This window comes from Malaclemys terrapin, chromosome 8 (genome assembly GCF_027887155.1).
Source record: "Malaclemys terrapin pileata isolate rMalTer1 chromosome 8, rMalTer1.hap1, whole genome shotgun sequence".
NCBI classification, from domain to species: Eukaryota; Metazoa; Chordata; order Testudines; family Emydidae; genus Malaclemys; species Malaclemys terrapin.
The window spans coordinates 75,332,430-75,356,904 of NC_071512.1; the positions used below are offsets into that span (position 1 = coordinate 75,332,430).

General features: G+C 42.3%; 1 long non-coding RNA gene across 2 annotated transcripts in view; it reads right to left on the reverse strand.

Moving 5' to 3' along the window:
* LOC128842328 (uncharacterized) overlaps window positions 1–13,828 on the reverse strand; it is a 66,919-nt gene extending 53,091 nt beyond the window's left edge. For both annotated transcript variants that reach the window (XR_008445963.1, XR_008445965.1), the window contains exon 1: window positions 13,701–13,828. This is a non-coding gene — a long non-coding RNA (uncharacterized LOC128842328). The remainder of the gene's footprint in view (window positions 1–13,700) is intronic.
* Window positions 13,829–24,475: the final 10,647 nt, after the last annotated feature.

The following is a 24,475-nucleotide window of genomic DNA, read 5'->3' on the forward strand; positions in this document are numbered from 1 at the left end:
TTCCGGTGTGGATTTAAAGGGCCCGGGCCTCCCAGACCTGAAGAACAGCTGTGTGTAGCTCAAAAGCTTGCTTTTTTCACCCACAGAAGTTGGTCCAATAAAAGATATTACCTCACCCACCTTGTATCCAGAGGTGAAAGTAAGCCGGTCCGGTCCGGTATGGCGTACCGGCAAGAGCCAGTACGATGTGCCGGACTGGACCGGCTTCCGCGGCGGTGATTTAAAGGGCCCAGGGCTCTGCAGCTGCAGGGAGCACCGGGCCCTTTAAATCCCCACCCGAGCCCGGCTGCCGGAGCTCCGGCGGCGCTTACAGGGCCTGGGGCTCCCTGCAGCAGCTGGAGCCCAGCTGCCGTAGCTGTGGTGGGGATTTAAAGGGCTCGGGGCTCCCTGCAGCTGCTGGAGCCCTGGGTGGGCCCTTTAAATCACCGCCACGGAAGCCGGTCCAGTCCGGCACAGCGTACTGGCTCTTGCCGGTATGCCATACTGGACCGGACCGGCTTACTTTCACCTCTGGATACAAGGTGGGTGAGGTAATATCTTTTATTGGACCAACTTCTGTGGGTGAAAAAAGCAAGCTTTTGAGCTACACACAGCTGTTCTTCAGGTCTGGAAAAGGTACTCAGAGTGTCACAGTTAAGTACAAGGTGGAACAGATTGTTTATCATAAGTAGTTAACATGTATTCTAAGAGACCATTCATGGCAAAGTGGCCCCCATTAATGCTTCTTCAGTCATATGACAAAAAATGGGGGTTAGTGGGTTACAGGGTTGGTCTAGCAGGTTGTTGTAATAAACTACAAATCTTTATTAAGACCATGATTTTTAGCATCTACCGAAGTTATGAATTTAAGCCCCCAGGCTCATTTTTTGAAGGTGTTATGCCAGTTTCCTTTCAGGAGAAGGACTGAGAGATCAGATATGGAGTGATCGTTTTGTGAAAAGTGATATGGTGTTTTTGTCTTTTTTATCATTTTTGTGTGGTAGTTCATTTGACAGCATAGCAATTGTCTGGTTTCACCCACATTGATATTATTGGGGCATTTCGTGCACTGGATGAGGTATACCATAAGTTGTGATAGGCACAGATCTTGAAAAGTGTGTCGTGCGTGGTGTTGATCATCGTAGCAGTGGAGATATGTATGCAGGTTTTGTACCTGTTGTTCTGGCAGGGTCTTGTGCCACTTCAAGCTGGTGGATCTTGGTCCGTGGAGAGCTTGCGTCTCATGATGAGCTTCGGGAGGGTGGGTGGTTGTTTAACGGCCAGAAGAGAAGGTTCAGGAAAGATTGAGTACAGATGACATTAAACTCCCAATAGGAGTATTCTATTATGTCAGCTTATAGTATGATGTTGTTTTATGGTTGTGGTGGTTATGCTGGGAGGAAAGAGCACAATGAAAATCCTACTCCTTATGATTTTCCTGCCTGTATGTTTCTTTTTCTGTCTATGAGGAAGAAAAATACTAGGTATGATGGGTACTGTACTGTACAGTACTCCATACTGAAAAGAGAGAGCAGAATTGTTTAGGATGGTCCCTTGAGTATAACGAGGAACAATGGAATGAAAATATGTAAATTCAGGTTGAATATTAGGACATTTTTCTTTAACAGCAAGATCATACCATTGGCACAAAGTGGACACAGCAGCTGGCGATTGGGCGAATCACACCAATGCAGAGGCGTCCTTCACTGAAATAGAGCCAGCACAGCAGCTGGTCACTCCTGTGGCCAGCCCTGGGGTTGTGGCTGAGAGTAAGTGGGCATGGCCAGTATGTCCCTATTCACCACTCATCCCAGCTGATCTAACAACCCCTCAGGGCTACAGACAGCCAATGCAAGCTAGTGCAGCCTTCAGGCCTTCATAGTTTAAATATTAGCATTTCTCATAGCTCTCTCTATCTCTGCAAAGGGTCTCTCAAAAGCTCTTTTAATGTAATCCCAAATAGTACTGGAGAAACACTCTATTAATATTATAATGCCAAGGCACTGAAGAGACTATTTCCTTTCCTTTTTTCTCTTCCATTTTGCAGATGTTATTTTTGCTGATTAGAAAATATGTATAGCTCAAAAATTAAGTAATATCTTTTAGAAACCACAGTAAAGAACAACTGTAAAAATGAAGTGTGTTCCATGTTTGCTTTATCAAAATGTCTACAGTTATGTTGTCTAATACATTAATACAAGTTAAATTTTTAAATCTGTCATTTTAATTAAAATCAGTCTATATCAATACAATGTTATATCAATTTGTGGAACTCTTTGCCAGAGGATGTTGTGAAGGCCAAGACTACAACAGGGTTCAAAAAAGAACTAGATAAATTGATGGAGGATAGGTCTGTGACGCTACCTGATAAAAATCTGACCATGTAGATCATTGTTGCTACCACTGTTATATAACTACAACAAATCTTGTATAAATTATGTCAAGTAAAGTGTCTATGGAAAGGTTATGATTCACTGAATATGATTATGCTATTTGTATGCATGTATCATTTTTGTAGATGAAGTTAGGAGTATTAACTACGTGCCTGTATATCTACGGTATTTGCTTCTGGGTAGCACCAACAAGATGTTTAGTCAGCATTCAAACAGAATGCCCCATTAAAGAACACTTCACTCACACTGGAAGACACCTACCTTCTCTTAATGGAATTTCCTGCTATGACTAAGCAAAATCATGCATGGATACGAGACTTGTTCATGCGACTCCAAACTCCATCTTTTACCTGTAATATTCCACTAGCTGTGCTGAGGGCTTTGAAACAATGGATTTCCCTCCACATGGCAGAAGCTATAAAAGGCGCTAGAAATATTTCAATTTTGCCTCTTTCCTGCTCCAGCCTCTTTCCTGCTCAAACCTCTGGACTATGAACTTATACTAATGGGAGCATTCTAACAAAGGGACTGAGGGCCTTCTAATGATTTGGAAGCAACCAGAGACTTGACTTAAGCCAGCAGTTTATTCCACCACTGCTACAATCCTGAACCAAGATCTCTGTATTTATTGTATGTATTTGATTCCTTTAACCAATTTTAGCTCTGACCTTTCTTTCTTTTTTTATAAATAAACCTTTAGATACTAAAGGATTGGCAACAGCATGATTACTGAGTAAGATCTAAGTTATATATTGACCTGGGTGTGTGGCTGGTCCTTTGGGATCAGAAGAACCTTTCATTTGATTAAATTGGTTGTAAAGAACCACTCATCTTAAAGTCTAGTGTTTTTGTTGGTGATACAAGGACTGGAATGCCTAATGAAACTGCTGTTCTGACTTCGTGTTAGCCAGTGTAATGAAACAGAAGTTTACTTTTGTTGCTGGTTTGGTATATCTTAAGGGAGAATAACCACCAGTCTTGGGGTGTATCTGCCCTATTTCTCAGCAATTTGTCCTGAATTTGGTATTCTCAGTTGTGACTCACAGAGGCACAGTTACAAGGTCCATTGATAGCTATTAGCGAGGATGGGCAGAGATGGTACCCTAGCCTCTGTTTGCCAGAAGCTGGGAATGGGAGACAAGGGATGGATCATTTGATGATTACCTGTTCTGTTCATTCCCTCTGAAGCATCGGGCATTGGCCATTGTCGGAAGATTGGCTACTGGGCCAGATGGACCTTTGGTACGACCCAATTCTTCTGTTCTTATGTAATGTTCTTTATTAAAAACTGCACCTTCTGCCTACATCACAACTTCAGAATATTTAGGGTCTGAACCTTTATGTGCTCCAAACTCAGAACTCACAATAACTTATGCTATAAATATATCATATATATATATATATATATATATATAGATATATATATAGATATAGATATATATATAGATATAGATATATCTATATATATAGATATAGATATATCTATATATATAGATATAGATATATCTATATATATAGATATAGATATATATATATCTTCTCTGCCAACTGCATAAAAATCAATTTAAAAATTTGTTTTATAATTCAGTGGAATTGTCTATAAAGTTTCATTCTGAATGCTAAGATGTCCTTAAATATTTAAATCAGCATTCAAAGGTTTAGGGAAGAAACTCAGTGAGTGCACATACATTACACTGTTGTAAAAGCTGGACTTTTCTGTATCATGTGTAGATGAAAATGAGGATTAGTTTAACAAAGCTCACTTTCCTAGTACTAAAAAATATTATTTTAATGTTTGTGTTCTTAATTATATAAAACTCTGCAAAGAATAACATCCTTTGAATTTACTATGCAAATACTCTTAATTTATGACAGATTGCTACTTCAAATACAAGTATTAAATCTCTATTAGATTTGTTGAGGAAATGCACTATTATGCATCACTAAGGTCTTAACTTTCTAAGTAGCAATAGCGTTTGTTAGATGCAAATAAGGATTACCTTAATTAAAACACTATCTCCAGCATCTCAGAAGATTTCGTCCAAATCTTTATATAGGGCAGGTTCATTATCTGTCTCCTGTTAATAAAAATATGACCTACTTTGGTTACATCTTAGAATTTAATGTGTTGATTACTGTTTTGTTAATAGAAATAAAATACTAGAGACTTTAAAGACAAGCTAAAAGCAATTTTGCCAGTCTAATTAAAATACTATTTAATAGCCTCATAAGGCACTTTAAGTTTATACATAATTATACAGTTAGTTAATTTTTTAGAAATGTTAAAAATATACTAAATTAGGCCACCAGACACCTAAATCATGGACACTCATCACATTTGAGATATATAAGAATGGCCATACTGGGTCAGACCAAACGCCCATCTAGCCCAGTGGCCAACTTCAGGTGCTTCAGAGGGAATGAACAGAACAGGTAATCATCAAGTGATCCATCCCCTGTCACCCATTCCCAGCTTCTAGCAAACAGAGGCTAGGGGTACCATACCTGCCCATCCTGGTTGGACCTATCCTCCATAAATGTATGTAGTTCTTTTTTTTTAACCCTGTTATAGTCTTGGCCTTCACAACATAAGCATTCAGTGATTTAAAAATGCAGCCCCAAGAGATTCAAACTAAGGCTCTCAATTCCACATGTGCTCAACTTTAAGCATGTGAGTATTATTACCACTGAATTCAGTCAGGCTACTTACGTGTGCAAAAGTAAGCACATGCATAGGAGTCTTTGCAGGATCAGGGGCTAAGAAACTACAGGAAGTAGTTGTTTTAAAGGAGAAGTGATACATGTGAATATTTTGATAAGCATTAGACCCTAGCAAATACAAGATAATATCAGAATGGATTAAACCGTGTGCTTACAGAAATTGCAACTCAATCACTCTAGATTAAATTCTGCACCGAACATACTGAGTAAAAAGAACATGCTTGGGGGAAGTCTAGGGAGTGTGCAATCCTCCCCCAAATGCTTTGCTAAAACTGTATTGCACCACCCCAGGACGTGGATGAAACTGAAGGGTTTTGGCCAATGAAATGATATGGTCACAGATCCATTGGCCTCCCAAGATCCACAGAAATGCTTCCTCCAACCTTTCCCCAACCCAGAGTACAGAGATCCCCCAAAGGGCTGTGCAGCAAAAGGCACAGACACCGCATACTATCCCCCTCATCCAGAGAGGGAAATTGGATCAGGGGCCTCTGATCCTCTAGAGATGGAAAGGTCAGGATTTGCCTTTTAAGGACCTGCACATATTCTATTAATTACTCTGTCAACACTACATTTTTCTATGCAAATAAGTAACGGAGACAAAAATGCTAGTATAGTGAGCTACCTTTAGTAGATTTAATTCAGACTGACCAACATTAGGAACAATTATTGCCGTTTTCATTCATTTTGAAAGGTTGCAGGGTACTGAAGAATCCTGCCGTTTTCAAGAGACAAAATGTTTGTGGCACTTCACTAAGTTATTTGCCAATTCTATTGCTGAAAAGCTGCAAGTACTATGGATGAATAATGCCACATATATATCACCAGAATACTCACAGCAAGTGGAAATTTCCAATTTAATTAAAGACAATGGATATTTTTTTCCTATTGATCTCATGTGATGGAAAAGGCATCTGTCCAGACACCAAGGAATTCAAACACTTTCAGGGCTGCAGCTAGGATTTACTGTGGCTGGGAGTCTATGACAGGAGATCCAGGAAAAGCAATGGAGGCTACTGACATTTGAAAAGGAGGAGACAAAAATAACATGTAATGATGTGTGCAGAACCTATCAGCTGCTGGTAAACCTCCTTATGGGAAAAAAGAAGGGTCTTATGGTTTAAAAAACATAAGATTCAATAACATACTAGATATTAGCATTTAGGCTCCATAGCTATCAAGTTTTGTGCTGCTGTATGTGTGACATTTTATGCAAATTAATGATAATTTTCATATTTGCATATAAACATGAATTTCAGCCTATGGTTAGTGCACTTTGCCCCAACCAGTGATGGTGGTACGACACAGATGAGGCAGTGAGAGGTGCGTGGGTGCTGGGGCAGATATTGGGGGCTACTGGACGGTGTCTGGAATTGCTGGAGTAGGTAGGTGGGTGCTGGAGTGTCTTGGGGTGCTTGGGTCAGAGAGTGCTGGAGGTGTTGGGTTCCTGAGTTGTATGGAGGACTGGGTGCTGTCAGGGGGTGGCTAGGGGTAGGTGGGTGGGTGCTGGAGAAAGCTGGCCCTGCAGTGGGGGCAGTGTGAGATGTAGAGGTCTAAAGAGTTCGGGGGTAGAGTCTCCCTGGGGCCTAACTTGAAGAGTCTGGGACTGGTATTGAGCCTCACACCTTCTGTCCCCACTACCACTGCTGCTCTTTCTCTGCTCAGATCCAGCTAGTGGAGAAGCCAGAAAGGAGGCAGACAGGCTGCCTGAAGCTGAGTTCCACAGTTGCATCTAGTGCCTTCAGGAGGAAATTCAGCTCATGCTCGCAGCTGGATGCGTGGCAATCCAGCTGAGCTGCAGGAATGCGACAGGGTTGCCAAAATCATGACTGCCACACAAAATGCATGATTCTTAGCAAACCTGAGGCAATAATCCTGTAAACTACTCCCAATGGACATATCTTGACACCCACACAAAGCCACATTGCAGTCCTTGTTCTCCAAATTTTCTTCCTCCAAACATATTCTTCTCTATCTGGCAGTCTCTTTTCCTCAATCTTTTCAGTGTCAGTTTCCCTGCCAATTTATTCTTCTTTTCTATTTCAGTCTTTCCAGTCATTCATCTCTCCTTGTGTTTATTCCCCTTTCCCTCCTGATCCATGATTAGGACCCCTAGCCCCTACTGTAAAACAAATAAATAATCCCCTTCTCCACACTATTTTTTCATGGGCTCCCTCTCAACTTTATTCTTTGTTGGCTCCCCATTTTGCCTAACTCCCTTCTCCCTGGTAAACACATTCCTCTTTTGCTTCCTCTCCCTATCCCTCACTTTAGCACTTCCTTCTTTCCTCTCCCTACTTTCAGTGTCATAATGGGTAACAGAATTTTCCCTCACCCTCTTCCACCATTGCATGACTGAGGTGAGTTCTACCCAGCCCCAATCACCACCTGCAACATCCAACAACTCTTCTCCCTCCTGAATGGCTGCAGTAGCTGCTGCTCAGGTGGGATGATTCAGGGGAGGGAAAGATAAAGATCTCTATCACAGCACTGCTCAGAGTCATAATCATAAAGTTTAAGGCCAGAAGGGACCACTAGAACAGGGATACTCAGACTTCAGTGGTTCAGGAGCCAAATTAGTGATCAACATGACCCAAAAGACCCACAGTAGTGTGAATTAATTGTTTAATTTATTATAGTACTATTATTCATATTTAAACAGTATGATGGGGGAAATATTAAGTTTTTATATAATTCTCACAGCAAAATGACTGACCAAGTATTATCATCAATTACAATTGGTTAATAACATAGTAAAAGCATTCTGATTGGTTAATAATTAAATCACACCGTGTTTTAATATTGTGCTGCAAAGAGCCGGAGACACATTAAAGAGCCACTTGCAGCTCGCGAGCCTCAATCTGAGTATCACTGTGCTAGATCATCTAGTCTGAACTCATATATCCAGACCCCAAATCCCTGACCAGACACAGTTTCTTGTGTTGCCTCCTGATGGCAGCCCTGAGTTTTGGCATAAACCTGTGAATCTGTTCTTCTGAATACTGGACATCTAATCACTAACCACAAAGAGTTGCACAGACAATCCAGGAAGTTTTGGAGAGTGTTGGGGACAACTTCCTGGTGCAACTACTAGAGGAACAAACCAGGGGCCATTCTCCTCTTGACCTGCTGCTCACAAACAGGGAAGAATTGGTAGGGGAAGTAGAAGGAGTGGCAACCTGGGCAGCAGTGACCATGAGCTGGTCGAGTTCAGGATCCTCACAAAAGGAAGAAAAGAAAGTAGCAAAATACAGATCCTGGACTTCAGAAAAGCAGACTTTGACTCCCTTAGGGAACTGATGGGCAGGATCCCCTGGGAGGCCAATATGAGGGGGAAAGGAGTCCAGGAAAGCTGGCTGTATTTTAAAGAAGCCTTATTGAGGGCACAGGAACAAACCATCCTGATGTGCAGAAAGAACAGCAAATATGGCAGGCGACCAACTTGGCTTAATGGTGAAATCTTCGGTGAGCTTAAACACAAAAAGGAAGCTTACAAGAAGTGGAAACTTGGTCAGATGACTAGGGAGGAGTATAAAAATATTGCACAAGTCTATGGGTTCAGATCTAATGCATCCGAGGGTGCTGAGGGAATTGGCTGATGTGATTGCAGAGCCTCGTGGTGACCAGGAGAGATCTTGGACGATTGGAAAAAGGCAAATATAGTGCCCATCTTTAAAAAAGGGAAGGGGAACCCGGGGAACTACAGACTGGTCAGCCTCACTTCAGTCTCTGGAAAAGTCATGGAGCAGGTCCTCAAGGAAACCATTTTGAAGCACTTGGAGCAGAGGAAGGTGATCGGGGACAGTCAACAGGGATTCACCAAGTCATGCCTGACCAACCTGATTGCCTTCTATGAGGAGATAACTGGCTCTGTGAATATGGGGAAAGTGGTGGACGTGATATATCTTGACTTTAGCAAACCTTTTGATACAGTCTCCCACAGTATTCTTGCCAGCAAGTTAAAAAAGTATGGATTGGATGAATGGACTATAAGGTATATAGAAAGCTGACTAGATTGTCAGACTCAATGGGTAGTGATCAGCGGCTCGATGTCTAGTTGGCAGCCGGTATCAAGCGGAGTGCCCCAAGAGTCGGTCCTGGGGCCAGTTTTGTTCAACATCTTTATTAATTATCTGAATGATGGGATGGATGCACCCTCAGCAAGTTCGTGGATGACACTAAACTGGGTGGAGAGGTAGATATGCTGGAGAGTCGGGATAGGGTCCAGAGTGACCTAGACAAATTGGATGATTGGGCTAAAAGAAATCTGAGGTTCAACAAGGACAAGTGCAGAGTCCTGCACTTAGGGTGGAAGAATCCCATGCACCGCTACAGGCTGGGCACCAACTGGCTAAGCTGCAGTTCTGCAGAAAAGGACCTGGGGATTACAGTGGATGAGAAGCTGGATATGAGTCAAAAGTGTGCCCTTGTTGCCAAGAAGGTTAATGGCATATTGGGCTGCATTAGTAGGAGCACTGCCAGCAGATTGAGGGAAGTGATTATTCCCCTCTATTCGGCACTGGTAAGGCCACATCTCGAGTATTGCATCCAGTTTTGGGCCCCCCAATTCAGAAAGGATGTGGACAAATTGGAGAGAGTCCAGCGGAGGGCAACGAAAATAATCAGGAGGGCTGGGGCACATGACTTACGAGGAGGGGCTGAGGAAACTAGGCTTGTTTAGTCTGCAGAAGAGAAGAATGAGGAGGGATTTGATAGCAGCCTTCAACTATCTGAAGGGGGGTTCCAAGGAAGATGGAGCTCGGCTGTTCTCAGTGGTGGCAGATGACAGAACAAGGAGCAATGGTCTCAAGTTGCAGTGGGGGAGGTCTATGTTGGATATATTAGAAAACACTGTTTCACTGGGAGGGTGGTGAAGCACTGAAATGGGTTACCTAGGGAGGTGGTGGAATCTCCATCCAGAGGTTTTTAAGATCCGGCTTGACAAAGCCCTGGCTGGGATGATTTGGTTGGTGTTGGTCCTGCTTTGAACAGGGGGTTGGACTAGATGACCTCCTGAGGTCTCTTCCAACCCTAATCTTCTATGATTCAAAATTTTATTAGAAGATGATTTTTTTTAAAACACTTAACAAACCTGATGACATTAGAAAATGCATTCTAAATTTTACATTAAGAGATTGTTTCTTTATCATGTACATAAATGTCACCCGCTGAAAGACTGTTGTCACAGATATCTCAGAGAAGTGCTGGATCTATCTGTAACACAGCTTTGGCCTGGAGTCTCCAGGAATTAAAGATTAATCTTTAATTAACGATTACATCATTTGATGAAATCTCCAGGAATACATCTAACCAAAATTTGCAACCCCAAACTCACTAGATGGTCGTTCTTCTAGTAACCTGCGCTTTCCAGCAATTACTCATTCCTCAAACATTTAAAACAGGCCTTTTCAATTGTGCTCTCTCTTCCCTGGGTCTCTGCAAGAATCTAAGCATATGTAGATCACAGCTCCCTTTTTAGCTCTCATTTTCCAAGCTGAAGAAAATGCCCAAACAAGCCAAAAGTCAAAAACAGACTTCCCAGGCAAAAATCAACCTCCCAATAATCTTTAACAATCTAAATCCCAGGTCTTGAGCCTGAGACAAGGAGTTCTAAAATGCCCTTAAACTCAGAGCACATAAGAAGTAAGGATTTTTTCTCCTTTTGGTTATCAACTTTTTCTCCCCTAAGAGAAGGCAGATTGGGCAAAGAAAACAGACACTATTCCAGCAGGTCTTTCTACACTGATTTTCACAAACTCAGAATCTGGAGCTTCATATTACTGCCATTTCACTGTGTTGTCCATTTATAGCTTTTTTCCAATCACTTTCTTGCACTTAGCAACCATGTTTCATAATAAAAGCACAAAAGAACAATGTGTTGTGATGCAAAATTCTGTGTACAGCACTATACTTTTTTAAAACCCTCCACTCCTCATAACTATAGAATGCACCGGAGTTCCAACTCCAAAATTTCCTCATGTAAATATAAGTAAGTTGGCATCCTCGGTAGTTACTGGGATCTACTGTAAACATGTTAGCTTGTAACATTCAGTTCGAGAAAGTTATGGCCTTTTAACATTTTCTAAGCAAATCAGTGCCTTGGTTTCTCCCCTAAGAAATGCAGAAGTAGACAACAGTAAACATAAAGAACAGAGGTCACTCCCATACCGAGACCTTCTGTGCTAAATTCCATCCTGCGTGACTTTTTTGTATTGAAGTTATAAACCATGAATAAAAGAGATTTATAATGAAAACACTGATAAAACTTTGACTACATTCCTGTGATCAGAAATGCTCAGATTCAGAATATAAAATGCTTATTTAAATTAAATTATGTGTAACAAATACAAAACAAAGAAAAATGTAAAGCTTGCTGACATATTTGCATAAAATTAAAGTGCCTGAATGCATAATAGTTCCAGACCCAAAATATTAAAGGATTTTATTCTTAGAGTCCAAAGAATTCCTTAAATTAATATACAAAATTATTTTATTGTATAAGCAAAGTTTTTTTTCTCTGTCTCTCTGAACAGACAGCTCTTTGCTGGAGGATAATGCTGTGAGTGTGGTTAGACAACACAAACTAGTATTGCTAGAAAAGCCCACATATCAGTACAGCTCAAAACAATAACTACAAAATGCTATTAGCATATTTACATTTCAAGTTCCATTTATCTCTATAAATCCTATAATTAAGCTAGACAATACATAATTCCTGCATAAGATAACACAAAATAAAGTTTACATGTAAAATAAAAAACAAACTACACAGTGGCAGCAACACTACTTGTGTTAAGCATGAAGAGAGACATCATAATAATATTTAACAGTATTATAAAATATGACAGTGATTCCAACATTTGAGATATTTTGTAATAAAGGCAATTTCAGTTTTAAATTCTAATAAAAATACAAGATGCACAACCTTTTATCATCCTATTACAAAACTAGAACATTACAAACAATACAAACTAGAACACTATTGAATGTTAATATTTTTACAATACAGTCAGAACAGGTAAAGGGAGTCTGTCAACTTAAAAATCATCCACTTCTGAATTTTTTAACATACTGTTCTTTAAAGTAATACTTCAGATATAACCAAAATATCTCTCTTCTTCTCAGTTAATTTAATTTGTGCATTTTGACGGCACTTTGTGCATAGTCACCAATGGTTTTGGGAGGGGTCTTTCCCTAAGAAACAAAGCGAAGAGAAACATGTTTTCAATCACATTTTCCTGTTTTAAAGCCACAAAAATTGGCAGGAACTCAGAGGCAGATGTAGTACCTGAAATTACTTTCAGCTTGTTTTTAAAGTAACTAGATCAGGAGTTCTCAAGCAGGTGGTCACAAACAGGTAATAGGGAATTGTGACCATACTGTCATTATCATAATGCTAAACAGAACGGGGGTGGGGGGGAGAAAGGTGGAGGGGGCGGGAACCAGGATGTTCTTGGTATGGAAAAGGGGGTTGCAAATTGGAAAAAGGTTGAGAAACTCTGGATTATATTGATAGTAGTCCTTTAAAATCTACTATTTTCTCCTAGTCGAGGCTATTGCATTATTTATTCTAATTGCAGATAAGTTATTCTTGTGAATGCTAGGCTACTTTCCAATACAATAAAAAGTGTGTATAGTGATATAAAGGTTTCTTTGCACACTTATGATTCCACAGAAATAATGAACAATTAACCAAATATAAATACTATAAATAGTGCTGTTACAAAATGAATGATTTAGAAGGTGAATACATTACAGGGTTTCTTTCCCCTTCTCTCTTCCACCCCACAACAGAAGAGCAGTTTTTTATCCACAGACCTCAGCCATGATGGGGAAGTAACTGTAAGGAGTTATCCTAATCAAAGGCACTATAAAAGAACTGGGCTCCTGTAGCTTGTGAGCACCCTCATTGTGTTCTATGTTTCAAAAGCCACCAGAACCCTGACAGAGTGGCAGTGTATATATGTAGCCAGGACTGGCAGGCTATATATGGTTATTTGGACCTCACTGTGCCCCTGTGGTTCCTTTATATTATGTTTGTTGTGTAAAGAGTAAAAGACACAACAGTTCCTCAGAATCCCTGACTCTGGGCTATACCTGTTTGAGGCTGAGGGGAAACCCTGCTTGTAGCTGTTTGAGAAACCCCTTGCTATTTCTTTTGACTACATTTATATATTTGTAAACATATAGCCTTGATTGAGCAAAACCATTTTGATTTCACTGGAAACCGTGACATCAAGATGCCCTTTTGCTTTCATTCATTATGTTTAGGTTGTAGGAAGGCTGGTGTCTTATAAATACTTGAACTACAAACCACAGACTGTTTGGCCTCACCTGGCCACGTCTGATCAGATTTACTACACAGGCTAAAAACAATGAATTAATGAGCTCACTTGCCTTTTGCTTCTTACAGACCTGTCAGAAACAGCTAGTGAAGTGGGTTTGGGGCTCTCAGTCTAGTCACTAGTGTATACCTATCCATATTACCAAACTATGTAAGTTTAGTACAACCTGTTCTTGGCTCAGACAGGCTTAATACTAGATTGCACAGATAGATGCATCTCACCTGCACTGCCTAAAATATTGAAAAAGAAAGAAATAACTAACCCAATAATTCTGGAGTTCGTTCTCTGCACTGCTATAAAAGATCCAGCTTGCTGGCCTCTTGCTTCCCAGACTGGTAAGTTTGTGGAGGCAGTGATGACAGGTTTATTTTAAGAAGCTAAAGGGGGCCTGTATGAAATCATCAGTCACTGACTCAGAGAAGATATTGTTCACCAGGTTTATCTCTGAATATAGTTGGTAAAACATCCTCTGGTTTCAGCTTCAACCCAGTCTGAGTTCCGAAGGACAGAACATACACCAGGAGCCAATATAGCTATGGTGTCAAAGGGAACAACTCAATTGAATTACACAGCTCTGAATTTGACCCCATGTATGTCTTGAATTGAAACAAGCAATTGAGCTATGAAAAGATTTAACATCACTTGAATCCTAAAATCAGAAGTATTTTAAACGGGTGCAAACACTGTCCAGCTGGGCAGCCACCTAAAGTAACGGAATGTTTCTGTGACATTCTATACCTTGGGGGAGCGTCCTATAACCCCCATATTCCTCATTTTTATATAATCGTGATCTTACATAGAAAACATGCCTTGTAAGGTATCAGAGGAAAGGTTATGATCTGCTGAAAGTCATTTCTCTATCAATATATGTATCATTAATATCATTAATGCATATGAAGTTATGAGAATTGTGTTGTATGGTTGTCACTAAAACATGCTGTAAGTTGGGGGATCAGCCAGATATTCGCTCCCCAGAAGCAACAGCAAGGAAAGTAACCTACGCCTGGGCGGGGTGTCAAACAACCCATCAACAGCCATTGTCCAGCAAGGGAGATACAATTCAGTGCCTCTCCTGCATGAGGCCACACCAGGGGAATTGCTCAGCCTTGCGTGGAGACTCAGTAATGGCCCCAGACACGCCTGGATTTGTGCTCCCCAAGCACATGGGACTGAGGGTATAAAACAGAACACAGTGGCCGCATGCTGGGCCTTTCTCCTTCACCCACCTACGCTAAAAGCAACAAGGACACTCTGAAGACTCCAACTGAGGGAACTGGCTCAGATTTCAAGGGTGAAATCTGTGTACTATGAACTGCAATGTCCAGTGGGGTGAGAAAAACTGCTTAATCTAGATGTTGCCCAGCCTAATAGGATTGAGAGTTTAGACTGCATACTTATATTTTATTTTATTTTGGTAACTAACTTTTGACTTTTTGCTATCACTTATAATCACTTAAAATCTATCTTTTGTAGTCAATACAGTTGTTTTACTGTTTATCTTTACCAGCAAGTTTGCCTGAAGTGTGTGGTAAGTATGCTCAGGATTTACAAAGGCTGGTGTATGTCCACTTTCCATTGATGAGCAGTGCAAGACGGTATATTCCTGGGATACAGTGCTGGGGGGATTTGGCTCTGGTGCCTTTATCTGTGTGATTCATGAGTGGCTCTGGGAGCATTCATGCAATCTAGCTGGGTGTGGGGCTCCACATGCTGTTGTGCTGAGTGATAACAGCGCCTGGAGAGGTTTGCTGCTGATCACTAGCAAGGTATTGTGAGAGACAGCCCAGGGTAGATAGAGTTAAGGGGGCACAGCGGTCCCACAGTCCGAGGCTGCACCCTGGGGATCTCGTCACAGTTTCCTATTGCCCAGTCCCCACAGAGCAAGTCACCAGTTGGCAACTTTATGGGACTAGATCCACCCCTGCTCCACTCAATGTGCAGAACCACACAGTCAGCTAAGGAACTTGGAGAGGGGGGATGTGTCCAGATTCAGTGCAAGGTCGGAGATACATAACAGAGTTCCATTGTCTACATCAAGACACACAAAAGGCTTCCAGAATAGGCTGAGTATTTCACTGTTCCTGCTCCAAAAGTCAGCTGATCATGTCAATTATGAGGAGAGGGTTTGGGTTTTAATATTTTATAACATTTCTTTATAATTATTGTGGCTGGCCAGTACACCAAAGCCCTACGGTGCCAGTAGTGTGCCTGATGGGCCGCAAGTCAGGCAAGCATCATAGATGCCTGAGCAGCTAGGCCTCAGAGGTGCTAACCCTGGTGGGTTCCGGTAATCATTGAGACATGGCTAAGTGAAAGTGTATTTTAGTAGGGCTGGCAGGAAAGGGAAAGTTTGCCGATATCCTAGGTAAAGAGGCTTAAACAGTTAGAGTTCAAAGTGAGTAACAGTTCCTGTTTGTGTCCCCGGGCAGTACAACTGAGAGTTAGAGGCCTCTTCAGGCCAAGTGCCTTGCAAGCAAATAGGGGCTTGCAAGTTTCCAGCCCAGGTTCAACTAGCGTCTCTCATTGGGGCCCCTCTCCACCAGCTCCCTGCCCAGCCCCTACTGCTCCCCTATGTCCCACACAGACCTGCATCCAACTGTATCACCTGGAAGTTACAATCTGTTTCACATGCAGCTCTAGCCACAGTTCCTGGGGCTTCTCTCCAGCTCTCTGATACTATGCAGCTCCCACTCCCAAACAGAGCCAGGCCACTTCCATGTTCAGGATCTTTCCCTTTATCTGGTCTGGGAAAGGGGAAATGCAACAGAGGGGAGCTGGTGGGAGCTGTAGTCCCCTGCTTTGCAGATCCATCACATATGCTCTTTTTTCATTTGGTTCAGGGTACATAAACCCACACACAAGAACTCAAAGAGGAGGAAGGGAGGGGACCAATCAAACCTCAATTCTGAATTATTTAACTTGACCAGTCAAATAGCTAAATCAGCTTTGTTTCTATAGATATTGCACCAGGAGTCTGAGCTCTTATTTGCTAAACTTGGCCTTTAAAAAAACAAAACAAAAAACACCCCATGTGAACTGCTTGATTCAGATGGCGATACACAGTATATGCTTTGTACATACTGCCATGTGCATTCCCGTAATTTTCAGGAGTTTGCACATTGTTCAGCTACTGCCACTGCACAAAGGTAACAGATGATCAACATAATCATGTAGTATCACGATTACTTCATGCTATAGAGAAGAACGCTAGCTGAGAGAGGTCTATACAATTTACATAAGGCAATACCATAATATAATAATTAGCAGGTTATGTGTTTATATACTATTTCCATTACCAGCCATAATTGGAGCTAGCCAAACTACAACCTCCATACCAGACCCAGCCTCACAGGCCAAACGGTGTGAGAGTAGCTTACCCAATGTTTGCACTCCCTGAAGCTTTATAACAGCAGCACATGAAGAAGACAACAGACCAACACAGATAAGGAAAAGCAGAGAGAAGGTTTAAAAAAATCAGAGCAAGAAGAAGAAAACATGAAGAAAGGAGAGGAACAAAGAAAAAATACAAGTTGAGAAAAACAAGAAATGAGAAAAGTAAAATCCCAAACATTTTGCTAAAACATAGGTGTGTATTTGCAGAGTTTACTTATTTTTCACAAAAATAAAAGTGTTTCAAGACTCCGTCATATTCCTTCTGCTCCTCCCAACTCCTGCTGCACACTTCCTTTTCTTTCCATTTCTCCTTTCTCTTTGGAAGCCACAGCTATGTGGCACCTCAGTGTATGCTTCTTGGGCCAAGAGGTTTCCCCACTTTTGCCATAAACATACATATAGCACATACAAACAAATCATCATTAATAGATAACTCCAGCCTTTTCAGAAAAGTACAACCTTTAAAAATACTGTTTATTTGCCTGAATACAAGATGCCCTCATACTCTTCAAACTAATGGACTGATTGATGGGTAACAAATAGCATTTGCTTTGCTAGAATCAGGCTGCCATCTAGTTTATTGTTCTTGTTCTTCTGTCTAAACAGTAGCATGCTGATCAGATTTGTAATTCTTTAAAGCATGTCAAACTAAGCAGAAAAACTGTAGTCATTTCTTATATTGAATGGATTCGTTGATTTGGCCAATTTAAGTAAAATGAGTAACAAATTAAAGAGAGTATAGAAGGCTAGTGCATAAAATGCCTTTGCTGACTCCTGAAACTGACAGATGATCAAGCTGCTTGGAACAAGTAATCAACTATTTTTGGCAAGAGGATGAAGACAGGTACCAGAAGGGAAGTGCAACTTTCCCAAGTCCCATTTGTGCTACAGCTTTTCATACTGGCTGGGAGGGTTATAAGAGTACCCTCTTTGACAACAATAAGAAGTTTTATTGTTCCTCCGAGTTTGAGGTGCAATCCAGACCAGTGAGGGGTTTAGTCACTGACTGCCCTATAACCCTGGGTGCCTCAAATGCTTTCTTACTGTAACTCTCTGCCCAGGACATTCACAGTCAGCAACACTCATGCAAGTCACACCCTGAGTGCCAGCGTATAACTGCAGACCCTGGTCCAGCAACTCTGACCTCAGCAGCCAGCCAGCAACACATCAGTCACACTCCCTAGTCTCTAGCAGTCTTGGTTACTACTGATGGGGTGAATACAACACATTCCCAGTCCCAAATTTTCTCAGAACTGCATGCTCTGTAATGTCCATCCCTCTCCTGGACAGTTCAGAAAAATAAATAATGTTTATTTGTTCCTCTAAAGACACAAAGGCACATCACAGCTTGTTGACTTAACTGGGATAAATACACGCTTCCATTTAAACCGCACTGGTTTGGTTTATATTAAAAATGAATTAACATTGGGACATGGGTTATGTGATGCCAAGTCAAAGGAATAAATTTAGAAAGGGTGACAAGAATATAAAAGTGAAAACACACATCTAAAAGTCTAAAACTTACTCCAGCAAGGTAGATGCTTTGTTCAAGATGGTTTGTGTCACCAGTCTTCCTTTTTCCCAGCCCCGGCTGACTTTCCCTCAGTTAGGAAGTTCCACAGAACTATCAGATGTACTCAAGGGAATTCTGTGCCAAAAAATTTAAAATTCTGTTCCACACAAAAAAATTCTGCACACAATTATTTTAAAATTCTGCAAATTTTATTTGTCAATAAATAAATGTGGAGGATCCAGCATGGCAATGTGGAGTGCAGGCCACTGGATGGAGGGAGGTGGGAGAGGACCCCCCCCCCCGACCCTGACACAGCACAAGGGCCAGGTCTGCTTGTCAGAGTGGTCCAGGTGCAGGGCAGGGGCTCATTGGAGTGGGGGGTTCGATTGGCCTGTTTAATGGGGGAGCCCCAACTGCTGCTGGGGGAAGCGTGCATGCTGGGCTCTTGCTTCCCCCGCCCCATTCTCATATCCCCTTCTTTTCCCCATTCCATCCCCCTTCCCTACTGTCCCTTCCCGTCTCCCCACTGTCCCCTATCCCTCTCCCGCTGCCCTATCCCACTCCACTCCCCACACCTCCTTTGCTCCACTCCTCTTACCCTGCCCATCGCAGACACTCACTGTTGTACAGAAAACATGGCACCCAGCACACAGAGCCAGGGAAGACAACCAGAACTAGGACCCAGGAGGTGGTGTCCAGCTGCAGAGTCAACAAGACTGAGTTGCCAGGCAGCTCTGCGTTTGCAGAAATGGGGGGGGGGCAGCAGCATGCCCCAGCCCCATCTCCCTCCCCTTGCGGTGATTTACCTCCCCACCAGCTGCTCCAGGCACTGGAAATGAGGCATCCGCGCTTCTGGGGAGGGGTGTGTGACCGCTCTTGCGGCTTCCCTTTACTTCACTATCATTTTCTGCTGGGAAGCAAACAAATCTGTGGGGGGACATGACACCTTTTAGTTACAGATTATAACCATAGTGTTTTGGGCTACACTGAACTGGTCAGGCCAGCTGAATCTCATTACCTGAGACCAGTGAGCTCCTTGCCTTCTGGCACTGGGCTGCTCTTAGCGTCATGTCTCCCGCCTTGCAAAGATGCAAGAAGGTTAGCCGCTGGCTTTACTTGGAGACAGCAGGACAGAGCACTCTTTCATGAACATGCATCTGGCACCATATTTTCTTTTCTCTTTAAACAGAAGAAACCTGTTTTGTCACCTTTGTATGTTTACACTCTCCAGGACATACTATCAGAGAGTATCCATAATTTCACCTACCGAGTCGTTACCAACATTTCATAGTGTCATTAGTGACAAGTGTGATATAAATGATATATTACATGTCACCTTTTAAATAAATATCATGACACCAGTATTTGATGTAATGAGTATGTCAGGCCTGACAAGTTGCAAACACACAGCAGTGAACCACACGTGGGCTTGTGTCAGTTGTGCACTGCAAATGGCTTTCTTTACACAGTTATTAGTGCTCAACTGTGAGAAAGATCAGACTTTCAGAGAGTCTGCACCCAGCCTTGCTAGAATGAGCACCACATCCTTTGCGCAAAAGAACTCCAGCCACTTTTCTGATCATATGCAAGTCTGAGGAGAGCTACTCCTAATCAGCAGGGACCTGATCCATTTTCAATTATTTTAATGGGTGTTGAATTAAGCCCTAAATAAGGTTTCACTGGCTAAGATTTTGATACAGATTTTGATGTTACACTGGACTCATCCGCTTATTCATTTTTCCACGCTAACTTTTCAGACTGGGGAGCTAAGATTTTGCCCAGTGTAGTTTACAGCATATCATTTTACAGACTGAGGTAAATTTATTGCAAAGCTTCTATTGCTAATGTTGCTCAAGGCACTGGTGAAGATAAAAGTGAACAATACTTCACTTTACCACCATGAATTTCCATTAGTCTTTTAGTATTCTGACAAGTTTCAGAGTAACAGCCGTGTTACTCTGTATCCGCAAAAAGAAGAACAGGAGTACTTGTGGCACCTTAGAGACTAACAAATTTATTAGAGCATAAGCTTTCGTGGACTACAGCCCACTTCTTCGGATGCATATAGAATGGAACATATATTGAGGAGATATATATACACACATACAGAGAGCATAAACAGGTGGGAGTTGTCTTACTAACTCTGAGAGGCCAATTAATTAAGAGAAAAAAAAAAAAAAAAAAAACTTTTGAAGTGATAATCAAGCTAGCCGAGTACAGACAGTGTGATACACGCTGTTACTCTGAAACTTACAAGGGGAGATAGTCAACGTTTGTAATGGCTCAGCCATTCCCAGTCCTTATTCAAACCGGAGTTAATTGTGTCTAGTTTGCATATCAATTCTAGCTCTGCAGTCTCTCTTTGGAGTCTGTTTTTGAAGTTTTTCTGTTGTAATATAGCCACCCGCAGGTCTGTCACTGAATGACCAGACAGGTTAAAGTGTTCTCCCACTGGTTTTTGAGTATTTTGATTCCTGATGTCAGATTTGTGTCCATTAATTCTTTTGCGTAGAGACTGTCCGGTTTGGCCAATGTACATGGCAGAGGGGCATTGCTGGCACATGATGGCATAGATCACATTGGTAGATGTGCAGGTGAACGAGCCCCTGATGGTATGGCTGATGTGATTAGGTCCTATGATGATGTCACTTGAATAGATATGTGGACAGAGTTGGCATCGGGGTTTGTTACAAGGATAGGTTCCTGGGTTAGTGGTTTTGTTCAGTGATGTGTGGTTGCTGGTGAGTATTTGCTTTAGGTTGGGGGGTTGTCTGTAAGCGAGGACAGGTCTGTCTCCCAAGATCTGTGAGAGTAAAGGATCATCTTTCAGGATAGGTTGTAGATCTCTGATGATGCGCTGGAGAGGTTTTAGTTGGGGGCTGAAGGTGACAGCTAGTGGTGTTCTGTTATTTTCTTTGTTGGGCCTGTCTTGTAGGAGGTGACTTCTGGGTACTCGTCTGGCTCTGTCAATCTGTTTTTTCACTTCAGCAGGTGGGTATTGTAGTTTTAAGAATGCTTGATAGAGATCTTGTAGGTGCTTGTCTCTATCCGAGGGATTGGAGCAAATGCGGTTATATCTTAGAGCTTGGCTGTAGACAATGGATCGTGTGGTGTGTCCTGGATGGAAGCTGGAGGCATGTAGGTAAGTGTAGCGGTCAGTAGGTTTCCGGTATAGGGTGGTATTGATGTGACCATCGCTTATTAGCACAGTAGTGTCCAGGAAATGGACCGCTTGTGTGGATTGATCTAGGCTGAGGTTGATGGTGGGATGGAAATTATTGAAATCATGGTGAAATTCCTCAAGGGCTTCTTTTCCATGGGTCCAGATGATGAAGATGTCATCAATGTAGCGCAAGTAGAGTAGGGGCGTTAGGGGACGAGAGCTAAGGAAGCGTTGTTCTAAGTCAGCCATAAAAATGTTGGCATATTGTGGGGCCATGCGGGTACCCATAGCAGTGCCGCTGACTTGAAGGTATATATTGTCCCCAAATGTGAAATAGTTGTGGGTGAGGACAAAATCACAAAGTTCAGCCACCAGGTTAGCTGTGACATTATCAGGGATACTGTTCCTGATAGCTTGTAGTCCATCTTTGTGTGGAATATTGGTGTAGAGGGCTTCTACGTCCATAGTGGCCAGGATGGTGTTTTCTGGAAGATCACCGATGGATTGTAGTTTCCTCAGGAAGTCAGTGGTGTCTCGAAGATAGCTGGGAGTGCTGGTAGCGTAGGGTCTTAGGACAGAGTCTACATAACCAGACAAGCCTGATGTTAGGGTGCCAATGCCTGAGATGATGGGGCGTCCAGGATATCCAGGTTTATGGATCTTGGGTAGCAAATAGAATACCCCTGGTCGGGGTTCTAGGCATGTGTCTGTACGGATTTGTTCCTGTGCTTTGTCAGGGAGTTTTTTTAGCAGATGGTGTAGTTTCTTTAGGTAATCTTCAGTGGGATCAGAGGATAATGGCCTGTAGAATGTGGTGCATCCGAAGAAGTGGGCTGTAGTCCACGAAAGCTTATGCTCTAATAAATTTGTTAGTCTCTAAGGTGCCACAAGTACTCCTGTTCTTCTTTTTGCGGATACAGACTAACACGGCTGTTACTCTGAAACTTGTCATTGTGCAAGGCACTGCATTTAGCCGTATGGAATGGAAATCCATCAACCTCATGAAAAAACTCGTACAGATACAGACAGACATCATCTTCCTTTCCAAATGCAAGCAGATGGACATCATACCAAAAGGACTAAAGGTAAAAAATCCATTACAATCTACATATCACACAGACTATGCTGAGAGACTGTGTCACACACTCTCAAAGAAACTGCGAAACCACCTGATCAGCATCCTATACAGCAAACAGGGAAAGATTAAGAATGAGCTCTCAGAACTGGATACTCCCATAAGAAACCAACCTTCCACACAAACTTCCTCATGGATAGACTTTACAAAAACTAGACAAGCCATTTACAAGACAAACTTTGCCTCTCTACAAAGGAAAAAGGACACTAAACTATCTAAACTGCTACATGCCACAAGCAGCCACAACAGTAGCTCCCTTAACCCACCCAGCAATATTGTTAATCTTTCCAGCTATACTCTTAGCCCAGCAGAAGAGTCTGTCCTATCTCGGGGCCTCTCCTTTTGTCCCTCCAGACCCATGAATATGATACAGTTCTGCGGTGACCTAGAATCCTACTTTCGACGTCTCCGACTCAAAGAATATTTCCAACATACCTCTGAACAGCATACTAACCCACAGAATCCTCCCTACCAGCACTACAAAAAAAAAGGATTCTGCATGGACTCCTCCGGACGGTCGAAACAACAGACTGGATTTCTACATAGATTGCTTCCGTCGACGTGCAAAGGCTGAAATTGTGGAAAAGCAACATCACTTGCCACATAACCTCAGCCATGCTGAACACAACGCCATCTACAGCCTCAGAAACAACCCTGACATCATAATCAAAAAGGCTGACAAAGGAGGTGCTGTCGTCATCATGAATAAATTGGAATATGACCAGGAGGCTGCTAGACAGCTCTCTAACACCACATTCTACAGGCCATTATCCTCTGATCCCACTGAAGATTACCTAAAGAAACTACAAGTTTCAGAGTAACAGCCGTGTTAGTCTGTATCCGCAAAAAGAAGAACAGGAGTACTTGTGGCACCTTAGAGACTAACAAATTTATTAGAGCATAAGCTTTCGTGGACTACAGCCCACAGTGGGCTGTAGTCCACGAAAGCTTATGCTCTAATAAATTTGTTAGTCTCTAAGGTGCCACAAGTACTCCTGTTCTTCTTTCTAAAGAAACTACACCATCTGCTAAAAAAACTCCCTGACAAAGCACAGGAACAAATCCGTACAGACACATGCCTAGAACCCCGACCAGGGGTATTCTATTTGCTACCCAAGATCCATAAACCTGGATATCCTGGACGCCCCATCATCTCAGGCATTGGCACCCTAACATCAGGCTTGTCTGGTTATGTAGACTCTGTCCTAAGACCCTACGCTACCAGCACTCCCAGCTATCTTCGAGACACCACTGACTTCCTGAGGAAACTACAATCCATCGGTGATCTTCCAGAAAACACCATCCTGGCCACTATGGACGTAGAAGCCCTCTACACCAATATTCCACACAAAGATGGACTACAAGCTATCAGGAACAGTATCCCTGATAATGTCACAGCTAACCTGGTGGCTGAACTTTGTGATTTTGTCCTCACCCACAACTATTTCACATTTGGGGACAATATATACCTTCAAGTCAGCGGCACTGCTATGGGTACCCGCATGGCCCCACAATATGCCAACATTTTTATGGCTGACTTAGAACAACGCTTCCTTAGCTCTCGTCCCCTAACGCCCCTACTCTACTTGCGCTACATTGATGACATCTTCATCATCTGGACCCATGGAAAAGAAGCCCTTGAGGAATTTCACCATGATTTCAATAATTTCCATCCCACCATCAACCTCAGCCTAGATCAATCCACACAAGCGGTCCATTTCCTGGACACTACTGTGCTAATAAGCGATGGTCACATCAATACCACCCTATACCGGAAACCTACTGACCGCTACACTTACCTACATGCCTCCAGCTTCCATCCAGGACACACCA